This window comes from Phyllostomus discolor, chromosome 9, assembly GCF_004126475.2.
Source record: "Phyllostomus discolor isolate MPI-MPIP mPhyDis1 chromosome 9, mPhyDis1.pri.v3, whole genome shotgun sequence".
Taxonomy (NCBI): Eukaryota; Metazoa; Chordata; class Mammalia; order Chiroptera; family Phyllostomidae; genus Phyllostomus; species Phyllostomus discolor.
This window is the reverse complement of record NC_040911.2, coordinates 76,669,139-76,693,356: the sequence shown is the minus strand read 5'-3', so window position 1 is coordinate 76,693,356 and position 24,218 is coordinate 76,669,139. Positions and strand designations below refer to the sequence as shown.

Below are 24,218 nucleotides of genomic sequence, written 5' to 3'. Positions count from 1 at the left end.
GTTTGTAACCTGCTTGAGGTAGAGGACAACTGCTCTAGAAGCACTTCCTCGTGGAAGTAGCTGGGTGGGAAAGTGGGGCATTCACTGTGGGCTCGCTCTCAGCAGTGTAAAGTTGCTGAGACCTGCAGGTGTTGGAATCATGCCAGACCTTAGCTTGAATTTTGACTATGTTGTATATTCCCTGTGGGAGCCTGGGTATCCATTCCCCGCTTCAGTTGCCCCATCTGTAAACAGAGAATAACCCAAAAGGGCAAAAAGTGCCTGGCCCTGCACTATGAATGATGCTGGCTCTTGTGTTACTACTGTTACTACTGCTGTTGCTACAACTGCTATTAGTCATTCTCCTGGGAATACTACTGGTATCCCTGCTCACCCTCCCATTCTCCTCCTCCATGGGGACAAATGCCATTGACCTAGTCATACAAAACGGACTAGTCAATTCCTATAAAAATTCCAATAAGGGACACTTTAGCCCCCCAGCAAGTACAGAGAGTTCAGTCACCTTTTAGAGCCACTCTGATGTGCCAGATCTTGCTCTGGACTTGCTTAACCCCATGACTGACCGCAGTTGGACAGAGGGACCTAACACTGACTCATCCCTAACTGCCTCAGAACCTCAGTGAGCCAGATGCCACCCCCAGGGCATCTGTGTCTCCTAGATAGGCTTTCAAAAAAGCCTGCTAAGCCATTTAGGCCTAGAAGGAGAGAGGCATCCACTGGGATAATTTGGGGATCCCTGATGTTTAGGAGTAGGCTACAAGGCTCTTGATTTCCCATGGAGCTTCAGGGGGAGCAGTGAACTGTTTTATGTAGTAATAGCAGTGACAGTGATAAAACAACAGACATCTATATGTTGAGCACTTAAAATGTGTCCCATCATTTAATCCTCCCAAAGGCTTTTTTTTTTGGTGGTGAATATCTCCATTTTACATTTGGAGAGACTGAGGTTTGGGAAGGTCAAGTTACTTCAGGGACTTAAAGTTAGAGATGGGGTTCAACCCCAGGTTGACTGACGAGAACTCCAACTTCTAACCACTGTACTATGTTATCTGACACCCAAATGCATGCTGCCAAAATGTTTGTTATAATAAAAAGCTTTGTGACCATTATTTGAAGTGACTGGGCTGAGATATGACTGAGAAGCTGCTGGCAATTCTGTTGTGAAGTGGAATTGAAATAGGAAGTTGAGGTTAAAGCCTCAAGTCCTCATCTAATTCTGGGTGCTTTGGTTTCTGTAGTTGTATGCACCAGAAGGCTGAGTGAGGAAGGTTACTACGTGCTACTTTGGGGGAGCCTGAAAAAAGAATTTGTTTTCTGGAGGGCCAGCTTTTACTTGGTGAGATTCCTTATGGTTGCAATGAGGGTATAGTCGATTTCTTGAAGGGTCAGATAAGCAACATGCAGCTGCCCAGGTGTTGGAGACCTTAGGGAGTGGTAGGGGCTGCTGTGTCCATCAGAGCTCCCCCGTGTCCCTTCCCAGGGAGCAGCTGCCCTGCAGGTCTGATGGGTTTCTACCAGGTGGGCAGAGGAGGCTCAGAGTTGCTGACACCGCTACATTTTTAAGAGAAGCAAGAAATCCAGATTTATTTAAGTGCGAGATGTTATTTTAAAATGTTTAGGAATAATTAAAATGAAAATAAACGTGCCAGCCCATGGAGTGGCCACCAAACAAAATACATTTTTGAAACGAATTTGGTCCATGAGCTCCCATTTTGAGCCTTTTGTCAACTGTAAGTGCTTGGAAACACTGTGTACTAGAAAATGTCAGTAGTTTCGTCTGTAAGTAAGCATGATGTCTTCTTTATTCATGCTTTTGTCTCTTTCCTGTTAGATTTTTGCAGAGGTTGTTATAGCCATTTGCTTCTAGTACACATACATGTCAGATTCTGCCTTTCTGCCTATCTGTCTCCTCCTTCATTTTTCTAAGACATTAGCAGTTACACAAAGTGGAGGGAGGCAGAACTTGGTTTTCTATTCTACTTCCTGGTGCCCATTTAAAATAAGAACACTTAAGTATGAAGGGGGTGGCTTTAATTATGGGGGTTATATGGATGGTCTCTTGCTTAAGTCACTGATTTGAAGTCTCACCAGTCCAAGAATGTCCCCATTGCTATTTGGTAGGTGTTGTGTTTGTCTTGGACATACAGAACATAGGTCTCTTCCTGCGGGTTAGTGGTTCCATGTGCAGTTACTTAACAGGCGTTTTCCTCTGGCTCTTAAATGGGAGGTCCCATTGGGTCACGTGAAAAGGGAAATTCCTTTCCAGGCAGGGTTTGGATAGATTTCTCTTATATCTGCTAATGTACCCTCATTGGACAAATTACCACAGACCCCTAGAATTTCTATTAACTTTAAATTTTCATTGGTTTTTAAAATGATGTATGTGATACATTAATATGTTCCCACTGAAATGATAATGCAAAAATACTGAAGCAAAATGTAAAATACTCTTTCCCACCTACACCCATACCCAGATATAACCATTGGCAACAGCTTAGAGCTCCTCTTTCCTCCTCTTTTTCTGTGCATTTACATATGTAAGCATATATACTGTCCTTTTCTTATTACATAAACTGGATCATACTGTATACATTTTTTCTGGAATTTGCTTTTGTCCACTTAAGCGTATGTTATGGAGATCTTTTCATGTCAGTATACTAGTTATCTTTTTCTTCCCAACATAACATTTGGTAGTGTTGATGCACCCTATTCTACTCAGCCATTCTCCTATTTTCAGTGTTGCAAACTGAAAGATTGAAGATCTTTGTGCATAGATTTTTGTGCACATGTGTGAGAATTTCTTGTAGCTTAATTCGTAGGAAGAGAATTATTTGGTTGAAAGGATATGCACATTTTACATTTTGAGAGATCACTGCCAAATTGCCTTTAAAGAAGTTCCGCATGAAATTTCTATCTCAGGGAACCTCAGATTGTGAACATTGCCTCTAATCGAAGCGTGTCCCATATTGTTACATTGCTTTGCTAATTCAATCAGATTCCATTTATATACAGTACATCAGGAAATGACTTTAGAAATAGTCTATGTCCTTCAAATTCTTTGAAAATACAATACTTAATCAAAAAGAATTTACCATTTAAGAGGCTCATTTAAAAACAGTTTAGCAAAGAGAGATCTTGTAGAATCAAAGTTGAAAGTCTGTATTTTAATCAATTTGGTAAGCTGTGAAAATGTGGTCCCCTCACACTGGAATATTTCATAAGCACCCCTGAATATGTGGTCACAGAAGTGCAGCTTCAGCTGCACAGCCAACGGGGTTGATAATGAACTGGAAAAATCAAGTTAATTTCATTGCTAAAAATTCTGTGCAGGTATATTTATAGCTTTAGACTTCCAAATACTTAATTATTGAAGAATCTTTTACCTTTTGCTTAGAGCATTCAAAGGTTTAGAGATAATGCTATCTTATTGAGCTTCACTGTTTAATAGATACCCAAAGCTAATTTTCATGATATTTAGAAGTGATATACAGACAAAGGGCTATGTAAGTTAGAAACTACATTGTATTTTCATTTAGAAAGGTAGAAGAAAAATACAGAAAATCTAGGTCACTGGTTTCCTACTATTTTCAGAAGTGACAATTTTGATAACTACAGTTGCTGTCAATAATATGAAAAGTTATTAGTTTATTTTTAGAATTTTGTGATAGTTCTTGAAAGATTTGGAATCACCCCCTAGTAAATCTTGATGTGGATAAATAGCAGGAAATGAAATATTGTTTCTGTTTTCAAAGATGGATTTGTTTCTTTCATCTATTTCTCCAGACACCAATTTTTAAGAAAAATTCTGGTTTGGTTGGCAGTGATATTCAGATTCTGATTGTATGCCTTCTGCATATTTATTTTTGCAGCACACTGTGAATTGTAGAAATATGGTAGGATTCAGTCATATTTCCTTGGCATTGAAACCTTGCATACTCAAGAAAGTCTGTACTAGGTTTTGCTCGTGGAAATGTGATAGCGATCTACAGTTCACAAATGATTTCCTTTGAAAATGTCTGTGAAAACCACCGTGGAGGACCCCTGCCCCTCCTCCCCCATTACTGCAATCCTGTGTCATTCAGGGCCCTCCTGGGGGACAGATGGCATGTGTAAACCATGTCCTATGGGGAGGGCCTAATAAAGGAGTCCTTTAGAAGGGATGGGTATGTGTAGGAAACACAACCAGGGTGAGTGCTGAAGAAGGACATGGCAACCATGGGGAGTCATGAAGGGCTGTCCCCCAGAGCTCTGTACTTTGTAGAGTGGAGAGACACAGCCTGTAATATCTCTGCTGGGGAATATGTAGGCCTCCTCTCTGTCCTCTTGCCTCTCAAACTCTGGCTGGTGCCTTCCATGAGCTAAACCCAGACAGAAGCCAGAGGGCAAGAGAGAGGAGGCAGGGGTGGAGAAGGATGGTGAACAGGTCCAGGGAGGCAAATGGCAGACTCTACCCATCTGCCGTCCTAGAGCAGAGGTGTGCGTGGGTGAGAAGCCAAGTCAGGGTGTGAATCCTATGGTCTGGTTTTGTGGACAAAAGAAAACTGCAGCTACAATGATTACATTTGAATTGAAGTTGGGAATGTTTTATAATGCCACATGGCTGGGCTCAGTGATGTCTGTGGTGGGTCTTAGAGTAACTTAAAAATTCTTTTAAGTTTATTTGGAATGGATTGTGTTTCTTGGGAAATGCATAGGGTGGGAAACATTATGTATTTATCAAAGAACCAAAAGTGTAGGTTATAGACAGGAGAGAGAGAAGGGATTCAGAAAGTCTGTCAACATGGTGTTAGATACCTTAGATATAATTTCTTTGCTTTTAATATTTTATGAAAATATTTTATCTAAAATGTCAGGTACCTAGGGGGTGAGACTAGGAGGAAATGAAGGTTATTAACAGTAATTTTCCTTCAAAGAAGTCAATTTAACTGAATCATTAGTGTCACTGAGAAGGAACGAACAAGCCATATTTTCCCATTTGTGCATCATGGCAGGCAGACTCTGAGATCTCAGGCTGATTTATTCTCTTGTTTTCTTGGCCCTGTTGTTTGGAAAGGTGAAGACTGCTCTGGTTTGTGTACTTGGCCTGAATGAACTAGCAATGAAACTTGATTAGAATCATAAACTCATACTGCTGAAAGGAATATTAAAGTTCATCTCTTCTTACCCTCAAATTTTATGGTGTAAGAAAACAAGACACCAGCTATTAGCAAACTGTTCCTAATATTCCCTGTGTGAATTCTCTGAGTTGGTGGCTGTGGGGTAGTCACATCACTTCTCCAGCCAGAAGGGATTGTACCAGATTAATTAATTTTTGCTATTACCCTTCTAGGCTCCTGAGGTCCCTGACTGCTGGAGCTTTCTTGTCCATTCTATACTGTTTTCATATGTTAGAGGTAGAGCTTCATAAACCTTTGCCCACCACCCAGTCATTAAAATGGTATTTTTTGGAGGTCTTTGCATTTTTCTTGACTTTCTCACTCTATAGACTCTTTCTGCATGAGACAACTCATCCACTTCTATCATTTGAATAACCACCTATTCACTGGTGCTCTTATATCCCTGACCTCTTGTCTAAGCTCCAGTTATATCCAGTTGTCTGCTAGAGATCTTAACATTGAAGTTCTATGGGTATATTCAAATCAGCATGTCCAAAGCAGAAGTCCTCAACTTTACTCCAAACCTGTCTCATCCTGGGTTCTAAATTTTCATGCAACAGGTCACCAGTCTGTTGCATCTGTCCATTAATATCTTGCATTTCCATTCACTCCACTTCATTCCTATTGCCTGCCACTGCCCAAGTTTATGTCTTTAGTGTTTCATGCCTCAATTGTTTCAGTACCTTTCAGTCACTTTCCCTATTGTACTCTCTTTCTCATTCCTTCTATCATTCATGGATTCTGTTTGTTATTAAGTCAGTATAAGGTACTGTAATAGCCAGTGAGGGGTCTTGCCCTCAGGGGTTTACAGAAGAAATAGACAAATAAACAGCTACTTTACAAGTTTACATCTTTGCCCCTTTACTTCATTCTTCATACTCAGCTAAAGTAATTTACACAAAACAAATCTTATTATATCATTGCTTTTAAAATGCTTCAGCAACTCCCTATTGCTTTCAAGACTTAATTCAATTTCTCTGACTTGCCAGGTACAAGCCATCCATGGCCGAACTTCCACAGTGAAGTTTCAGTACATTTATTTATGTCACCTGCACCAAGCTATATTAAAATTACAAGAACCTAAAGCCTGTGGCCACAGTACCTTTGCTGACTTTGCACTCAACCTTCTTCAGCTGGCTGAGCCCTGCAGGCCTTTACGGACCTTGCACAGTTGCCATCTTCTCCACAAAGCCTCCCTTGACTTCAGCTTCAGGTTGTGGGCCCCACCTCAGTCCTCCTGTTGAATGGTGTGCAAATATTAGCCACAGTAGGACTTTCTCAAGAATCGTTGGATATGAGAGACTAAATCAGTGTGTCTTAAATGAATGAATAACTAAATGCCATTATTGCAATTCTGCAGACGAGGCAAATTAGGAGAGCAATTGGATGAATAAGCAGAAGAGGTGCCATACTTAATAAATTGAAGCCATCTGCAGACTTATTACAGAGGGAAAAAGTATTCTATGATTATTTACACAGGTCCCTGGGAAGTAGCACAGTGATCAATTTGGAAAGATGATCATTAATTCGAAAACTCTATATTCATTATTTCTGCTAACAGAAATTCTGATACTGTAATTTATTAGTATACTAGAACCAGATGAGGCATTTTTCTAAAGATTAGTTTACCATTTATTCCTGGTGAGTACACTCTCGCACTGTTTTTTTTCTGTTTATGGGTTCAATTTTAATCAATTTATGCTTATTTTTCTTACAGTGTGTTAGAACTCTAAATCAGAGACATTTCTTTATTTGAAACTTGGCTGGCTATGTAGAGCAAAAAAGCACTTATTTAATCAGATTATTTTATTAAGTAGGACTCTGGGTAATATAAAAATGCTTCGAATTTATTTTCTGTAGCATTTTATTTTCAAAATGACCTGTGAATATGTCGGTGCCAAATAGAGAAAGTGCGGGAGTTATTATTGATTGAAGGATTATGTTATGATGAATATTGGTTTTAAGAGCATCTTTTAGTTCCCAAGGTAGGAGGGAGCATTTAATTCCCGATGTCAGTTGACTCTTATGAAAATAGTGGCTGTGACAGTGTTTATTGTGCCCTTGTCCCCAAGCTTGGCGTGTTAGTTGTATTTAAGAGTTTTTTTCTTCACATTTGGCATCTTTTTGATGTAGCAAATTTCTTTTAACTTTGTGTTGAAAAACTGCTGGCTAAGTATGTTAATTATTAGATGTATCATTATTCAAACTTGAGTGGAGACAGCATTTAGGAGGATTATAGTTTAGTTATTGCAGCTGCTGAGAAAATATTTCACAATAGCACTTTAGAAATACAGTCAGAGAATATTTTATTTAGTCTTTTTGGACCTTTGAGGTCCTCTGAGAATCTTAAGTCTGGCCTCATTCCGTCCATTTTTTATTCCCTTTGACAGAATTTCTAAGTAACTGGTTAAAGTTCCTCTCCTATCTGTCATAAGTAACACACAGAGCTTTCTTGTGCATCGACCAAAGGGAAAGGAGGAAACTTAAAAGCAAAGATGATTTGGGTATTAATACCTATCCTGAAAGTGACTCTGATTGCATCAGGCTCTCCTGAACCACTCTGTTACATGTTAATTATTGTTTCCCCGGCTTTAATGTATAAGTATGGCAGACTAATAGGTTTTACTTCAAGACTGAGAACCAGGAGGAGCCCATTTGCTAATTAAGAGTGGTCAACGCCTTTTGAAAACCTAAAATGTTGCACTTTTTACCCAAGCAAAGCTCTTCCAGCTTTGTTGGGGAGTGAAGGCTTACCTCACCTGGAAGGTATACCTCACTTCTAAATTGGGTTTCTGGTCTCAAATATCTCAAGAGAAATTCCTACCCATTTACTCCTAGAGGTGAAAGCAGCCATTTTATTGCAGAAAGAATATGATGCAAGGAGCACAAGTGCTAGTGAGTCAGGGCTCCCTGCCCGCACATCAGGTGTCAGACCCTCAGAGAAGGAGCCTCCTTACCTCCCCCCCCCCACCCGCCCCGCCGCCCCCGACCCCATACACTGTAGTCTGTGACCTCCCAGCCACCCTGTGGATCAGGAAATGTAAAAAGTCGCACGGTAAACAAATGGAGTTAGTGCTTTGATATTTTGGAGTCTTTACAATGTGGCTTGGCTATACTTTAGAACATTGTGATTTTTCAAGGTACAGGGAGACTGGGCCCCACACCTAGCACACTATCCCAGGGTAGTGTGCCCTGGGCCTTAGAAATGAATGCAGCCCTGCTTCATTCTCGGCGTGATTCTGCAGGTCAGGCATAGTTGCCATCATTTAGTACTCAGAAAGCTGTGTAGTGAAAGCACTTTCTGAAGGTCACACAGTTGATCAGTGGTATAGACAGGATTCAGACTATAGATTTGGGTTCTGAATCTCTACAGCCACATCTGTGGCCAGCGACATGTGTGGAACACAGTTCTCCCTCCCTCCTTTCTGATGTAGCAGTGATTTTGGTTCAGGGTGCCAGTGTGTCCACTTAAAAATACTCTCCTCCCTGGCCTGCCCTGCAGCCAGCAGTGCCCCACGTGGCATGGTCCTGGCCTGTGAGATGTAAATAGACATCCTTGCTTTTTCTTCCTTTTCTGCCTGGAACCTGGACACGATGCTCATCGGACTGGCAGCCGCTGTCCTGTGGTTATGATGGTGAGAGCTGCACACTGAGGAGGCCAGAGCAGGAAGGAGGGGCACCCAGTTTCTGGATGCCTTACTTGAATGGCTGCGTCAACCCTGATCAACCTACCTGTGAATTTCTTGATAACTGAAAAAAAAAAGTGACCATTTGAGTAAGTTCCTTTGATAGAGTTATGGACTGAATTGTGCCCCGCCAAATTTCGTGTGTTAAAGCCCAAACCCCCAGTGCCTTAAAATGTGACTATATGTGGGAATTAACACTTTTAAAGAGATAAAATGAAGATTAAAATAAAGAGAAAATTTTAAATACAGCTGTTTGGGTGGTACCTAATCCAGTCTGACTGGTGTCCTTTTAAGAAATGGATATTACAGGACACTGGAGAGAAAGCAGGCTGGAGCCTGCCTACTGAGGAAATGCCAAGTGAGGATGCAGTGAGGAGGTGGCTATCTCCACGCCAAGGAGGAGAGCTCCCAGAAGACAGCCCTGTCCACACCTTGGTCTTGGACTTCCAGCCTCCAGAACTGGTTGAGCCACCTAATCTGTGGCATTTTGTTATGGCAGCCTCAGCTGACTGATACAGTGGGGTTTCTTGTTCATGCAGCTACAAGTAGTCCTACTGATGTGGACACCTAGAATAATGATAAAAATCATGCGTGCTCTTTTATCATTTCAAAAACAATAATTTTGATATTTGAACATGTTTCTATATATTTGACTATATATTCCTATGTATTTGATTTGTGTTGTCTTAATTTACAAGGTACTTGCTTTCACTGAAATTTCATAACTCAATTTGTTTATACGCAGGGATTAGGTAAATCATATATATCCTTAGATAGCCTGCGTACCTACCTACCTACCTACCTACATGAGTTTTATATCCTTCTTTATAGAATTGAAGCATTTCATGTTAATGAGCTTAAACCACTTCCCATAATTATGAACTTGGTCATTGCCTGATTTATAATTTGTTAACTTATGTGTACATACTGGATTTCTCTACTATCAATCTAAGTCCTAGGGTAAGTTTTTAAAAAAAATAAAAATAGTTTTGGTTCTTTTTTCTTTTATTTTCTAGGTTAACTTTTAAGTAGTCAAGGAAATGTAATCAAGTCTTTTTAGGTAGTTGGTGATTTTTTCTGTCTAATATTCTTTTGTGTGGAGACTTTCATTAAGTGGTATGTAGTATTTTGCTTGATTTAGTGCTTTTAAAACAGGATAGTGCTCTCTTCTTAAACTACACAGAAATTTGCCAGTTTAGATATGATACATTTTATTGAAAATACTCTACTCAGAACCTGATACAGCTACAATATAGAATGGGGTCAAGACAATGAGATGCCTTCATGTATGTGCATGAAATTTCAGTGACCTCATATAAACTGATTTTAAGCCCTTTGGCTCTTTCAAGTAATCATAACTCATTCTGAACTTTTAAATCAGATTTGTATAGTAGCTAACACACAATTGGTTCTTAAATGTGTCCTAAAATGAATATGTGAGATAGGGGCGCTGACCACATGATATTATTCTACTTCTTTATTTCATGGTTTTGTACATCCTGTTTTGGATTTGTATGCATTCTGCTGTTTCTAAAATTTACAGTTAAGCAATGCATTTTCTAACATTGATTATCACCTTTTGTCTTATTCTTAAATTTCATGTGGCTATAGTGAGGCAGACAGGGGTCATCTGTCTGCCTTTCTGACACTACTTTCCTGGGTTGAAAATATATTGACCTTGACTATAACCTTGACATTTTGGAGAGTTGATTAGACTCTTTGTGATTGTAAATGCCTAGTCTTATAACATCCTCAGTAATGAAATAAAAATAATCCAGAAATTTGTTAAGATATGTGAGAATTTTATGTAGGGATTGGCCTTACGTAGCACACACTAAGAATTCATTTTCTGAAGAATCCTTAACTAAACTGAAGGCTGGGCTTTCAGTAAGGAGACTGTGACTATTTGGTGATTATAACCACAGCATCTGGAGGGATATCTGTTTCTTCCTTTGAACAAAATGGCATGTTTAATTTTTTTTGGAGGGATGTTATAAAATGTGTCCATTGCACAACTCATTTTGGAGCGTAAAAGGGGATATGAATTCAATTATCATTGAAATTTTTACCATTTGCTTTACTCACCTGGACTATATGAGTTGGGCAAAGCTAACAAGACAGAAGGAAGGGAGAACATCCAAAACTCATATCTAGATTGAAAAGGATATATTTAATGCCTGAGGATCCCACACAAGGGGAATACCTTTGCAAATTTCTCTCAAGTGTATTGGGAAAAAAACCAACAAATTTCGAGTGCCTAGTAAAGGTCAAGCATTCCACCAGGTACTTTCATTTGGGGAAGCTGATGGTTTTGAACATGAAAGCAACCAGCATGTGTGGTTAAAACCATCAACTTCCCAAATGAAAGTACCTAGTGGAATGCCTGATCGTTACTAGGTGCTTGAACTTTCGTGTTAAATGAGTTCATATTAGGAGCACTGTTTTATGAAAAAGGATGTAAACAGGGAATTGAGAGATTCCAATTTTTAGATTTGTAGTTGGAGTTTCTCCTAGCTGACTGAGTGTCCTTGAGCAATTTGCATCTTGTTTCTTAAGTGAAGGGCTTAGGCTAGTATAATTCTTTCAGATTTACTCTTTTGTTCATGAAGTGTTCATTTTTGTCTGTAGCAATACCTCTTGTGTTGACATCTATTTGTCTTACACCAATATAGCCAGTTCAGCTGTCTTTTGCTTACTGTTTGCATGTATGGTATAACTTTTTCCTCCCCCCGACATTTGTGTGTTTCTATTTAAAGTGTATTTCTTGGTAGAGTGTGAGTAGTGTATTCTGCTTTGTAGGGAACTGATCTACTTGGCAATGGTGATTGTAGCCCAGCCCTATGGGAAAGCCCATAAGTGTGTGGTGGCATGCAGGATGCCAAACCCACAGATTGGTTCAGTGTCCGCATCACTGCTTTTTAAAATGATAATTGTTATTAATCTATTCTGACAGTCTTCTGAAGTTGAAGTTTTAGCATGTATATTAAATTCTCATTTTGATTTTCTTTATTCTCTTTCTTATCTATTTAACATAATCTTGTATAGGTTGGATATTTATTAGTGTAACTAGTTTGCTGAATGAGTCGCTCTTAGTAAGACACAAACAGAAAATAGCTTTATTCTTCTCCCACTTTTAGGTTGACTGTTATTTTTGGCAGATCCCATGGTTTTTGAGTCATTTTAAAGTATTGGAATAATCTGATTTTCAAATATTAGGAAAAATGGTACAGTAATAAGTTAAAACTTCATTTTCCTGTCCAGTTTATAGGTTCTCCTCTTTTCAATCATCTGGCCTGCCCCATGGCTCAGTGATCATCAGTAAGGAATAAAGGTCATTTTTAGTTTAACTCGTCCCTCTCCTCCTCCTTCTATACAATATCTCTGGCTTCCCCAATATCTCTGGCTTCCCCCTAGACAGGGGAGGCGGACAAGGGCCAAGGCTGTTGTACTTAGCTGGTGGGTGTGTTTTTATGGCCAGCTCTTTCTCATGCATACCCTGATGAGCTTTTGGTGATCTTGTGCTGGGTTCATTGTCACTCTGCCATTATTGGATGTGCAAGTCTTGGGTAATCAATCATGACCCTCAGCTCTTATCCTCTGGTGCTGTATCACTGGGGTGTCCCTCAATCCCTGTCCAGGTAGCCCACGGGTAGATACTTTTTAGGAGCACTCCAAATGGTATCCATTTGGTCCCCAGGAAAACTCACATGTTGGCACCTTTAAACCAAAGTGTGGCCCATTTCTACTTTTACTGAGACACAGTTGCCTTGATCTACTACTGTAGGCAGCCTCTGCCTACATACATGTTGAGGGCTCCAGCTCATACATGCCCCACAGAGTAAGTTATAAGGTTCTGTAGGAGACAAGCAACTGGCCGGGTAGTAGAATAAGAGCCTCTTGTTACAGAAAGCCCGAGCCCCAAGGTGTGAAGGGTTGTTTTAGGCAGTTGTTCTGAGCTGATAGAGAGGAAAGGAAAGGGAACCACCCTTTTCTTCTGAGAATTCTCTTTGAAGATGTGTCTGTCTTCTGCAATGGAAGTTCTTCTCGTACATGGGCTGCAGAGGTGACCTCTGGGCTGATTGGCCATGTGCAGCAAATCCTGAGGTCAGGTGAAAGGAACTCATCACCTATTGTCTTTAACAGTGAGACTTTAGCTGAAAATTTGAAACAATGAGAGACTTCCCCTTCTACTTAAGAAAATTTTGTAATTATTGGCTCAATGGCAAGATGCATAGGTAAGTGTTACTTTCAGCTACATTTATAACTTGTGAACTACCACACTATAATCTTCTCACATCACAGTAACGAGAAATGCTAAGTACAAAATAAATGTTTAAATAAATGCTAAGTACAAAATAAATCTGTAATCACCATCAACTCATGGTGATTACAGAATATTGATCTCTGGGAAAGATAAGGGTGACCAATATAATAAGAAAAGCGATGTTACTTAATTTGGTTAAACAATTGGCCACTTGATGGAAAAAATGGAATTCAGAACTATTGTTAGCTCAGTCAAGTTAGTTGGTCAGGTTGGCTAAGGTGGAGAAAACCTAAAGTTGGGTTGACAGTCATCTCTGGTGAAAATCTCTAAACAGTGCAGATCGTATAACATTTATACACTTTATGCATACATTACATATGTGTATACATTGTATGCACATATTAACATGTGTGTATCTAATGTGTGCATATATGTATATGTGAATACATTTACATGATGTACATATAATCATTCCAGTATATTTATGGTGCCAACATAGCTGTCAGAGAAAGTGATGACATATGACAGGGTTACCTCAAATATATTTTAAGAGTTAGCAAAGAATAAATAGCACAGATAAAGGAGAATGGTTTAGAACAGGAAGTAAGGAGTTTTCCTAATTTTTGGAACAGATACAGATGGGCATAAAATGTTTATCAGGTCATTGATTAGTTTATTTTAAAATAGAAACTAACCTTAAAATATTTAATATGAGTTAATATTATAATCCATAGGTGATGGTATAAGAAGTCATTTTAAAGTATTGAATTTAATTTTGACTAAAGTTAATTATCAATAATTTTCAAAACATACTAACGTGTATCATTTACTACATAGTAGTGATTTATGCGAATAAAAAGATTATATCTCAGTAGTGTCTAAGGTTTAACAAATAACTTTGTAGTTTATGAAAGTATTACATGATCATGCTAAAAATATTGGAGGCTAACTGAAAAGCACAAAGAAAGCAGCAGAAGTACTCTTAATCTAATCATAAATAGATAACCATTGCAGGCCAGAATGAAAAACACCAGATTGCTTTTTGTTTATTGCTACATTTTTTTGTACGAATCATAAAAAATTGTTTTTTCATGGCAGAACTGTCTTTGATCTATATTTAATCAGCTCAATTATTTTTCTGTTAAAGACTAAAAAGAATTCCCTTTCATGGCTAGACTTTGTATGTAGGAAGCTGTACCAAGATTGTGTCCAATATAATCAGAAATCTGCTAAATATAACTTCTCAAACTTTATTTGTAGAGTAGATTTTTGGGTAATTTTTTGAGCCTTAGTCAGTAGTTAAGAATTATTTTAAGATGCAAAAAGAGAAATAAGGAAAGTGAGCTATTGACTAAGAAAAGAGGCATTTTAACACTTAAGCTTGTTTTTAATTCTCGCCCTGGAACTGCCTGGGCAGTTAGTTAATTTCATGTGGATCCACCTCAATATTTCATTTTCTCAATAGGACAGTGTCTGTCTGATTGTGGGGTCAAATGCAAGGGGGACTATAAATGCTTTTGGCCCATTTTGGGGGTGTGTATAATTTAAGCAACGTAAGCGTTAGTTAAGGAGTCCGAACCTGCTAGAAAGCTTGAAGCTTTGAGCCATAGATTTTAAAAGGAGAAGTCTGTACAGAGTTCTGCTTTAAATGTTACCAGATACTGTCTCTGTAAAAGTATCTGCATTCTGTTTCTTTCATTATGAAGCCCATCTTTTAAAATCATTAGCCTTTGGGGAGGAGTGACCACTTTGAAAAATAACTTCATAGAAGAATAACTGTGAGGGCTATGATGTTATATAATTGAGAATACTATTTTTTTCTGTGTCATGGGAAAGTATTGAAATGAATTAGCTAAGGAAAAATATGTTTATTTTCTTAGAGATAATTAAGCCATTTTATGAGAAAAGACTTGTCCTTATACCAAATCACGATTTTCCTCCCAAAGGTCTGTGTATGAAAATTTAAAAATAATAGATAACTGATAGAAAGAGAGAGAAAAAATGGAAACATGCTTTATCACGTAACTGTCCCCAAATAAGTTTGGCTTCTAACACATTTTCAGGTTGTTGTTTTTTTAATGGGTATTAGATGGCTGTCCTGATAGAAATGATGACTTGCAAAAAACTCAGTATTGTTTAAAAATCTCTGGAAAGGTTAACCTGAAGTGGCTGAGCAAACAAAAAAGCTAATGCTTAGGCTCAAAAAGAATGAGGTTAATGTTTTCATCTATGCACGTGCATTTGAGATAGCACATATTGCCTACAAATAATAGCCAAATGCTCCGGGGGTGGTGAGTCTGTTTATTTCCATGAGAATTTGTGAAGTTGTTAAATTAGGTTTATTTGGAGTGATTACAGTTTATTTCATTGAGAGGTTTATTGGATAAATATTTTCACTAAGGTTTTTATCAACTTCAAAGAGGCATTATTTATTCAATAAAAAATTGTAAGGAACAAAAATTGCAAAAATGCATTTGTTATTTTCTTTGTATAGTAGATTTTTTCCCCTTTTGGCTCAGATGAGCCTGTGATTTTAAGTTGCTTTGATAGATCTGCTGTCTTGTGTGCATTTCTAAGCCCGTCCACCATCCAGAGGTGTCTGAGATCTCAGTGCCATGCATTCTTTGAGCATGACAGGAAGACCACAGTGCTTGTGTGTACTGTACAGGTGGATGGGCTATTGATTTCTGGGACAGACTGCAGCCATAGACTCATAGGTTTATTTTGTATCATTTCTAAGTCATACAAATACATAGTGACTTTTTTTACATGTTGTACATATGTAGAACTTTTGTGATAGCTTACAGCTGTAAGATGAGCTAGAGAAGGTCACTGTGTGTCATGTACAATGTCTGGTTTCTGACCCGGGCAAACAGCAGTTGTGTTTGATGTTACAGTGGACCGTCACTATGCAGACACTTTTGCGGCCACCAAGTGAAGGTTCTAGTGAATGCTATTTCATATAAGGCACACATGCAGTTTATAGACAATATCTGAGTAAAGACCAAAGTGAGGAAGCAGCATTGCATAGCAGAAAAGTGAGAGCTGGCATTCTTGGGTTTGAATATTGTGTGTGCCTTTTACTAGATATGTGACCTTCGGTGAGGTCCATAGCTCCCTCTGAATTTGTCTTCATCTGAAAGGGGAGGCCCTAGTGACTAATTGGGGGTTGTGAAAATTAATTAAATGCTGAGTATAAAGTGTCTGACACATCAGCTAGCTTATAATAGGCACTTGATAAGTGTAGGGCTTTTCTTTCTGTAGACATTTGACAAGTATGCTATGTTGGGGCAGAAGAACAATTCATGCATCACATGACATTTCTAGAAAGGATGCTCACAGATTTTTTTTTGAGGGTTGTATACTTTTCATAAAGTCTCTTGGAAAAGTAATCTCTATGTTGTTTTGCTCATGCATTCATTCATTCAGCATTTGTCAGTAATTGCTGCATACCAGCTTTCCTCAGCTCTAGAAGTTTGTGTTCTATCAAAAGAGACCAATATACTGAGAGAATGACTACAGAATTTTAAGTTCCACAGAGGTGCATTGCTGAGGCCCTGTAGAAGCCCAGAGTAGGGGCATCTGCTCTAGGGCAGCCTGAGAGGTATCAGCTGGTTCTTGTTTTCTTAGAGGTGTTGCATTTCTGGCGTTTAATTGAGCCCATCCCTCTAAATATTTTCTTTTCTTTGTTGAGACATACAGATTTTGAAGAGTACTAAATTAGAAGATTCTCCATTTCTTCACCACCGTGGAATAGCTTTGCTTTCTTTTTTGTCTTTTTTGTGCCCCTAACAGGAGAGTGCAGTGGTCCACAGGAGGCCATGTGGTAGAATGATGTGTGGCCCGTTGTTTCCCCTGGTTTTTCTGATAACTGCTCCCCTTTAAGCCAGTTGGCCTTTTAGTGTGAGGCATCCTCTTGTCAAGTGGAAACTGTTGATGAGGTCAGTGATGATTACATAACTGTGTTATTGGACAGTTATGTGGAGCATCACAGTTAGTGGAAATAGGAACAGTTTCCGAGAACACAGGGGAAAAGATAAATTGTATCTGCTATTTGTTAGGCTATTTTTGTCTGTGAATTATAGAAAACAGAAGCCTACACTCACAGAAGTTTGTCACAACTAACGTGAAACGCAAGTTTGGGGATCTAATCATTTTGGGCAGGTGCAGCATCTCAGGGATGTGACCAGAGAACCAGGATATTTCTGCTTTTTCCTCTTTATTGTCTGGCTTTTGTCCTCATGGTTATGAGATGGTTCTGCACCTCCTACCAGTTATTCCCAGGAAAGAGGAAAGGAGATGTCTTCATAGCATGAGAATAAACCATCTTGGAGATCTCTCTTGCATCTCATTGCTCAAAACCGTGCCACGTGGCCGCACTAGCTGCAAGGGAGTCTGGGGGACAAACCATTTTAACCTGGCATATTGCTACCCAGAAGAAAATCAATGTTATGAATATTAGTTAGACAAATAGTTGTGACAGCCATATCTGGGGATTTTACTTTTGTTATTTCTAGTGGCCCTAGGTTTAGCTTTCATGATTTGGTGAGTAGTAATTGTCACTTCATTCATTTATTTATTTGACAGATATTTATTTATTGAATGTGTATCTTATACTATTTCTAGCTGAATAAACCTAGGCCTCAAAATATGGCTGCATAAATAAAAATTCATGGGTGAGTATGGATGTAAGCTAATGGAAGTTTCTTTTAGCTCATGAAGTAAATTGCTGGAACTGTGATTTTCACATGGAAAACAAATGAATTTTGTTTAGCTGACCTCCATCATGCAGCTTGTTCATAATTATTACCCACACACTCCCTCTTCTGACCCTTATCTTTTCACCAGTAAATCTGAGAGCCTGCCTCATAAGGGCGAGTTGCTCTGGTTTTCCCATAATACTCCCTTTCCCAGCTTTTATGTGCTTAGCCATTACGTCAGACAAATATCTTTTTCAGAATTGGGCATTGTTTCTTTATTGGAAAGGAAACAGATTCTTTTAGGCCAGGAAAACTTGAAAAAGAACATAGAAAAGCATCAACTATGTTTGTTTGTTTTTTTTTTAAATCAAATCACGGGTTAGGATTCAGTGTTGTGTCCTGTGCATATTCTATCCCGAGGGAACGCCAGTGTGTTCTTGTCCCTGGTCCACTTTGGAGCAGGCTTGGCACAGATTTGCAGGGTCTTTCCCAAAACCGTTCCATAAATCCTGCTTTTTAGCTTACGTCCAAGGTGAGACTTCCAGCAGTGGTATGTAGCAGGGTCAATCAGTCACATTCCGAGGCTGGGAAGATTATTTTACTTGGTGTGTGACTTTCTTTCCTTGTGGTGAAAGCTGAGCTGTAGCCTCGTGTGGTCTCGTCTAGTCTCCTGCAGTTCTAGGCAGGTCTGGAGTGTCATTGTGAAGGGCCCCTCCTTTGGCTGTCACACAGAAGCAGATCACTCAGGTAGCCCAAGCGGGTTGCAGGTCCGATAGTTTTTATCTGTGGTCCCAAAGCTTGCATTAATAAAGAATCTTATTTTTAATGGTCCCCTCTCAGACCTCTTGTTTAGAAAGTTTTTATTCATGAAATAGATCACATTGATATTAATTATAGGTCATCCATTTCCCTACTTACCTTAAAGACATATTTAATTATCATCAATTTTTGACAAGTATGAGATAACCAATGTTTTTATGTGGGTATCGCTTAATTCAAAGTACAAATACTTGAAATAATAAAGATAAGCTTTATTGCAGTTAAATATATACTTATTTGGCTTGTGAAATATTGAAAGAAAGCTTCAAGGCCATTATTACTTCATTTATAAAACAATAACTGCAGAATGTTCATTTTTCCTAATGTAGTACTTAGTGGCCATCTTTTACTTTTTGGAAAATTTTAAATATAGCATAAAAGTATAGTGAATATGACAATGAACCTTTATGTACCCTTCATTAGACCTTCATGGGTCCATTATCAAACCTTTACATATCTGTCATTAAACTATAACAAAGTCATAGCCTTTTTGTTTCATCTGTTAGCCTTCCTCATCAACAGCCCCCACTGGATTGTTCTGAAGCACATCCTAGGTATATTATTTATGGATGGCCCAGTTACGAACTGAGAATCTATGAGCTCTATCCCAGTTGTTGCTGTGCCATACATTATGATTTCGCTCAGTGTGTGAATGTTGACCCATGTTTCTATGTCAATCATCAATCCCTCTTGCCTTTTTTTTTCTGTTAGTGGAATTTACCTGCAACTATAATTTCAGAAAATAGAATGGCAGCTATTGCTGATCCTAAGTGTACTACATTGGCAGTCAGAGCCAAAGCAATGGTGGCTGACAGCTGAAGTAAAGAAAAACAGGCAAAACCAACCAACCAACCAACAGAAACAAGTTTCCAGATACGGGCTTGCTTTGGGGAGTCCATGTGCAGAATTGGTGTTGCTTTGAAAGAAAGAGGTTCTGGAGCTAAATGTGGCTGGGAAGGGCTGTACCCAACCTTGGCTGGTGCAGGTATGCGTGTGGTTGCAGGATTCACATTCCTTTCAGTAAGGTGTTGAGAGGATTTCTTACTTAATGTTTGAAAAGGACTTTTATTGTCAGGACAAAAGGTGGTAAAGGAAGCAGGCACCAGCTAATCTCGAGTCGCCTTTGATGCTCCTTGAATTTATGCGTTGGCAGTCATTTCAGGCCCTCGAGCCCTTGGGTCAGAAATCCTGGTGACTGCTTCTGAATCTACACGGCATTATCCCCATTTGGAGTTCAATTAATTTACACATAAAACCTATACACATCAGGGTCAGAGTCAGGATTACATTCTTGTGGACATTATTCTACTGGTCGTTTTAATTAAATCTGATGGAAACAACTTACAGTAGTAGATGATTAACTTACATAAAACCAAATCGTTTACTTCCTTATTTGGGCTGGAGTACATAAAGTTATATACTCCATAAAATATTAGAATATTTAATCTATACCAACACATGATTTTGAGTAGGAAAGTCACATTTAGTATTTATTTGTGACTAGCAGATTTTTATGTCAATTATTTATTGAAAATAATAAATGTAAAATAAAATCAGATGGATCCTATTTTTATTTACTTTCCTGCACATATTTTTCTTGATCTAAAAGTCTTAGCTAAGAAAAATAGAGCCCTTACATATATGGCTTATTAGTTTGGGCAATAAAAGTAAAATCAACAGGAGACTTCAGTTGATAATCCTATTACCTTCTGTTACCTACACAGAGTATTATGATCTCTTCACCTCATTTTTCCACTGGGAAACTAGAAATGGGAGTGGAGTTTTATGCATTTATTTCTTCACTTATACATTTACTTCATGGAATTAAACATAATATTTGAGTATAGTCATTGGGATAAATCTGAAGTAAATGTTTCAATTCTAATTTTGAAAGATTCCCTTTTACTTTTTATCCATTTCCATTTGCTTTTGTCTACTTGCTCCTTAGAAATCATATAATTGGAATTAAAACTCTTTAAAATATTTAATTCAGATAGAAATAAAGAAATATTTTAAGTCTGACTTGAAAGTGTCCTGTTGTTTAATGTGGTAAATGAAACCATACCATCAGGAAATTTTAGCAGGTCGCTGAAGTTCCCCTCTGCTCCTTCCTGTCATTCGTGGATAGCCTTTCTTCTCTTTCCCCTGCAGGAAAGGACGGGTTCTCTGTTACACGGAATCCTGAAATGTGATCTTCTTTAAAAAGGTAGGTGTATGTGCTTTTTTTTTAAAAAAAAATTTATTTATTTATTTATTTTTAGAGAGGGAAGGGAGGGAGATAGAGAGAGAGAAACATCAATGTGTGGTTGCTGGGGGTCGTGGCCTGCAACCCAGGCATGTGCCCTGACTGGGAATCGAACCTGCGACATTTTGGTTCGCAGCCCGCGCTCAATCCACTGAACTACGCCAGCCAGGGTGGTGTATGTGCTTTTTAAAAGTAATTTGTGACTTTAAAAAATTGTTATTTTGCATAAATTACAACTCAGACTATTTAATCTGAAAGCAATTTTTATGCTGCTAATGCCTGCCATTGTGAGTGAGTTAAGATCTCAGGTTCAGCTTTCTAAATTCAGGATTGAATTTGCCGGGCTTTGTAAAAGAATGACAATTTTGAGTGAGTAGTTTATGTCTATAGCAGTCAGTGCTTGTGATATATAATATATCAGTGAATGTATTTCGGTAGCTACTTTAAAAAATTTTAAATAGATTAATTTCACCTTATCCTTGGTTGACATCATTCTAGGAAGCCCAGAGAGTTTGGAAGTCTAATATGGTGTGTGGTCAGTAAAAGTTGTTATACCTTCAGTTTTTTTGTAAGTTTTTTTCCCCAGAGTTTGAGTAGTGATTTCCTTGATATTTTATCAGCTATAACAAAGTTAATGAGTATTGTCACATTTATGGCACTTTTTGTAATCTATGTAGACTCTCCAAGGTGTTTCTAAATTTCATGGACTCAGCTCCTAGCCCAGCAGTTGCTTTTGTTTTCGTTTGACAGTTTTTACCCTGAAAGGTGTGCTTGGGGACTTTGATTCTGATGACAGCAGCATGTCCAGAGAAGGGCCTGCAGAGACAGGAAAGCTCTAGACGCGAGTGCCATGGTGGGTCTGATGGGTCAGTCACCTCAGACCACAGGATCTCCGCAGACGTTCTGTGATGTTCCAAGGTCACAGTGGTCAAATATGACCTTGTACCAGTAGCCCCCAGTGCTTCCCTTCAGCCTCCTCTCAGACTGTAAGATTTGAGCTCTGAGACTATTCCTGGGCAGAGAATTTATTGTGTAGAAGCATTTCTTCCGTGTTTTATAATGTGATGGCGATGAGGTCTTTCTTTACTCTTCTGTCACCGAAGTGGCTCTTCATCTCCAGCTTCCAGGGAACTTGTGTAGCTCATGGCCATCCCCAGCCTAGGAACAGCTCAGTTCTGACACAGCTCCCAAGTTAGTTACCCATATATTACCTATAAAACCTCACCTACTTCTAGGTGGTCTAAAAGAGAACTATGACATATACTAGATCACTGGGAATCTACTGTGAAGAACGAACATGTTTTCTGATCTCCGAATTGCAGGAGAGATGAACTGTTTGGCCTACTTAAGATAAATTGAAACACCAGTGTAAAATCAGCTTTTGGGCATAGATCCTACAAGAGTGCGTTTGAAAATAAAGACATCAAATGGCCAATTTGTTTCAGAAAGGGACTTCACAAACCTGTTGTATGCAGATTACTTACAGTGAAATGACTGCAAAGTTGCTAAGTAAGTGTGTGCTGTATTTTTTTCTTTAAATTATTTCTTCAGATTCTGACTTCAAAGATGGCACAGAGAAACATGAGTTAATCACAGGCAGAGCATGAGGATATTTTGGATAAAATCATGCTAGGAAAAGACTTGATGAACATAATGTAAATATTGAATTATAGGATATCTAAATTGTCAGAGCTTGATCTTCTTTGAAGCTAGAATCATAACTGGGCTTCACTGCAGCTTATGTTATTATCCGTCTGCTACCAGATACGAGGGAGGACCCAAAAGAACCCAGAATTTACTTATAAAATTCGTGTATTCTTATGTTTAAACTTCAGTCACCTTCAAAATACTCTCCATTTGATGCAATACACATTTCAAAATGTTTTTCCCACTGCTCAAAACAGTCTTTGAACTCTTCGATTTTGATGCTTTTTAGTGGTTCTGCTATTTTTGTTTCACCTCTTCCACATCAGCAAAACATTACACTTTGAGGACTTTTTTCACTTGGAGAAGCAAAAACAAAAGTCACTCAGGGTGAGATTGGGTTAAATGGGGAGGGCTGGGCATGGGGGTCATGCTGTTTTGAGTCAAAAACCAGTGAACACTCAGCAGTGTGGGCATGTGTGCTTGTAAATCACCCATCATGAAATAGGCAAATGCATCGAAAGAGTCTTCAAAAAATTCATTGAAGCCAAATCAGCCTCTCACAACAACGCCAGCTGGTACACTGACACAGATTGGTTCCTAGAACACTCACCTAGCAAGGGAAGCCTGTACTACAAGGGTCTCAACCTCCAGAAGATGAATCTGTGTTTTCTCATGGTCCTCCCTTATATATATTGAAGTAATTTGACTTCAAGCATTAGGAAAGCTGCTTCTTCCATTTCTCTAACACCAACCCAAAGCCCCTCTTGTGAACAATGACCCACATTTCTGCAACATATCATCACTTACCTGCTGGACATGGAGGGACGCGGTCTTGGAGTAGGTACGAGGGTGGGAGGCGGGGATGGGTGGGGCGGGGAGCATGATGGAGGGAAAATGGGGACAACTGTACTTGAACAACAATAAAAATATAATTTCTTAAAAAAAAAAGAAGAAGGCTTTTAACCTGTGTGAGTCAGAGCCCAGGAAGCTGTGGAATATTGAAAGAGGCCCTGGAGCCCATGGTAAAACTGAGGGTGACTCACATATTAAATAAATGCCACCTTCCATGTTTATGCATGAGACTACTTGACAGCTCTCTGTAGCTGCTGTGCTGTTATGAGGAAATGTACATGAATATAAAGTGCTCCTGAATAAAGAGGAGCTTCTTGCTATGATTTTTTTTTTTACTTTTTTAAATCCTTACCTGAGGACATGCTTATTGGTTTTAGAGAGAGGGGAAGGGCAGGAGAGAGGGAGAGAAATATTGATGTGAGAGAGAAACATCTATCAGTCGTCTCTCCCATGTACCCCAACTAGGGACCAAACCTACAACTCAGGCATGTGCCCTGACCGGGAATAGAACCCACAACCTTTTGGTGTATGGGATGATGCACCAAACAACTGAGCCATGCTGGCCAGGGCTGATGTATTTTTTTCACAGGAGTTAAAGCACAACTTGTATATGGTTAATAATTCATTTGATATTAAAAATTGGTCTTCATAATCAGAGAGGTTGAGAATTTTTGCTCTAGAAGATAGTGAAGATGTCTAAACCAGGTTAGGGCTGAACCCATATGCAACTGAAATAGAGCCAGAATGTTTGTCAATGGTTAAAGGAAAAATATATATATATAAAGGAAATATATATATTATATATTAAATTGTTTTTCTGGTGACATTGGAGGAACTTCCTCCTAAAAG

At 38.8% G+C, this 24,218-nt stretch overlaps 1 protein-coding gene across 6 annotated transcripts in view; it reads left to right on the top strand.

Moving 5' to 3' along the window:
* PLCB4 (phospholipase C beta 4) overlaps positions 1 to 24,218 on the top strand; it is a 394,279-nt gene that overhangs the window by 5,721 nt on the left and 364,340 nt on the right. For 2 of the 6 annotated variants that reach the window (XM_028524972.2, XM_028524962.2), the window contains exon 2: positions 20,777 to 20,831. The exons of the other annotated variants lie outside the window; for them this stretch is intronic. The gene's annotated coding sequence lies outside the window, so the exon portion shown is untranslated. The remainder of the gene's footprint in view (positions 1 to 20,776; positions 20,832 to 24,218) is intronic. 6 annotated transcript variants of the gene reach the window in all.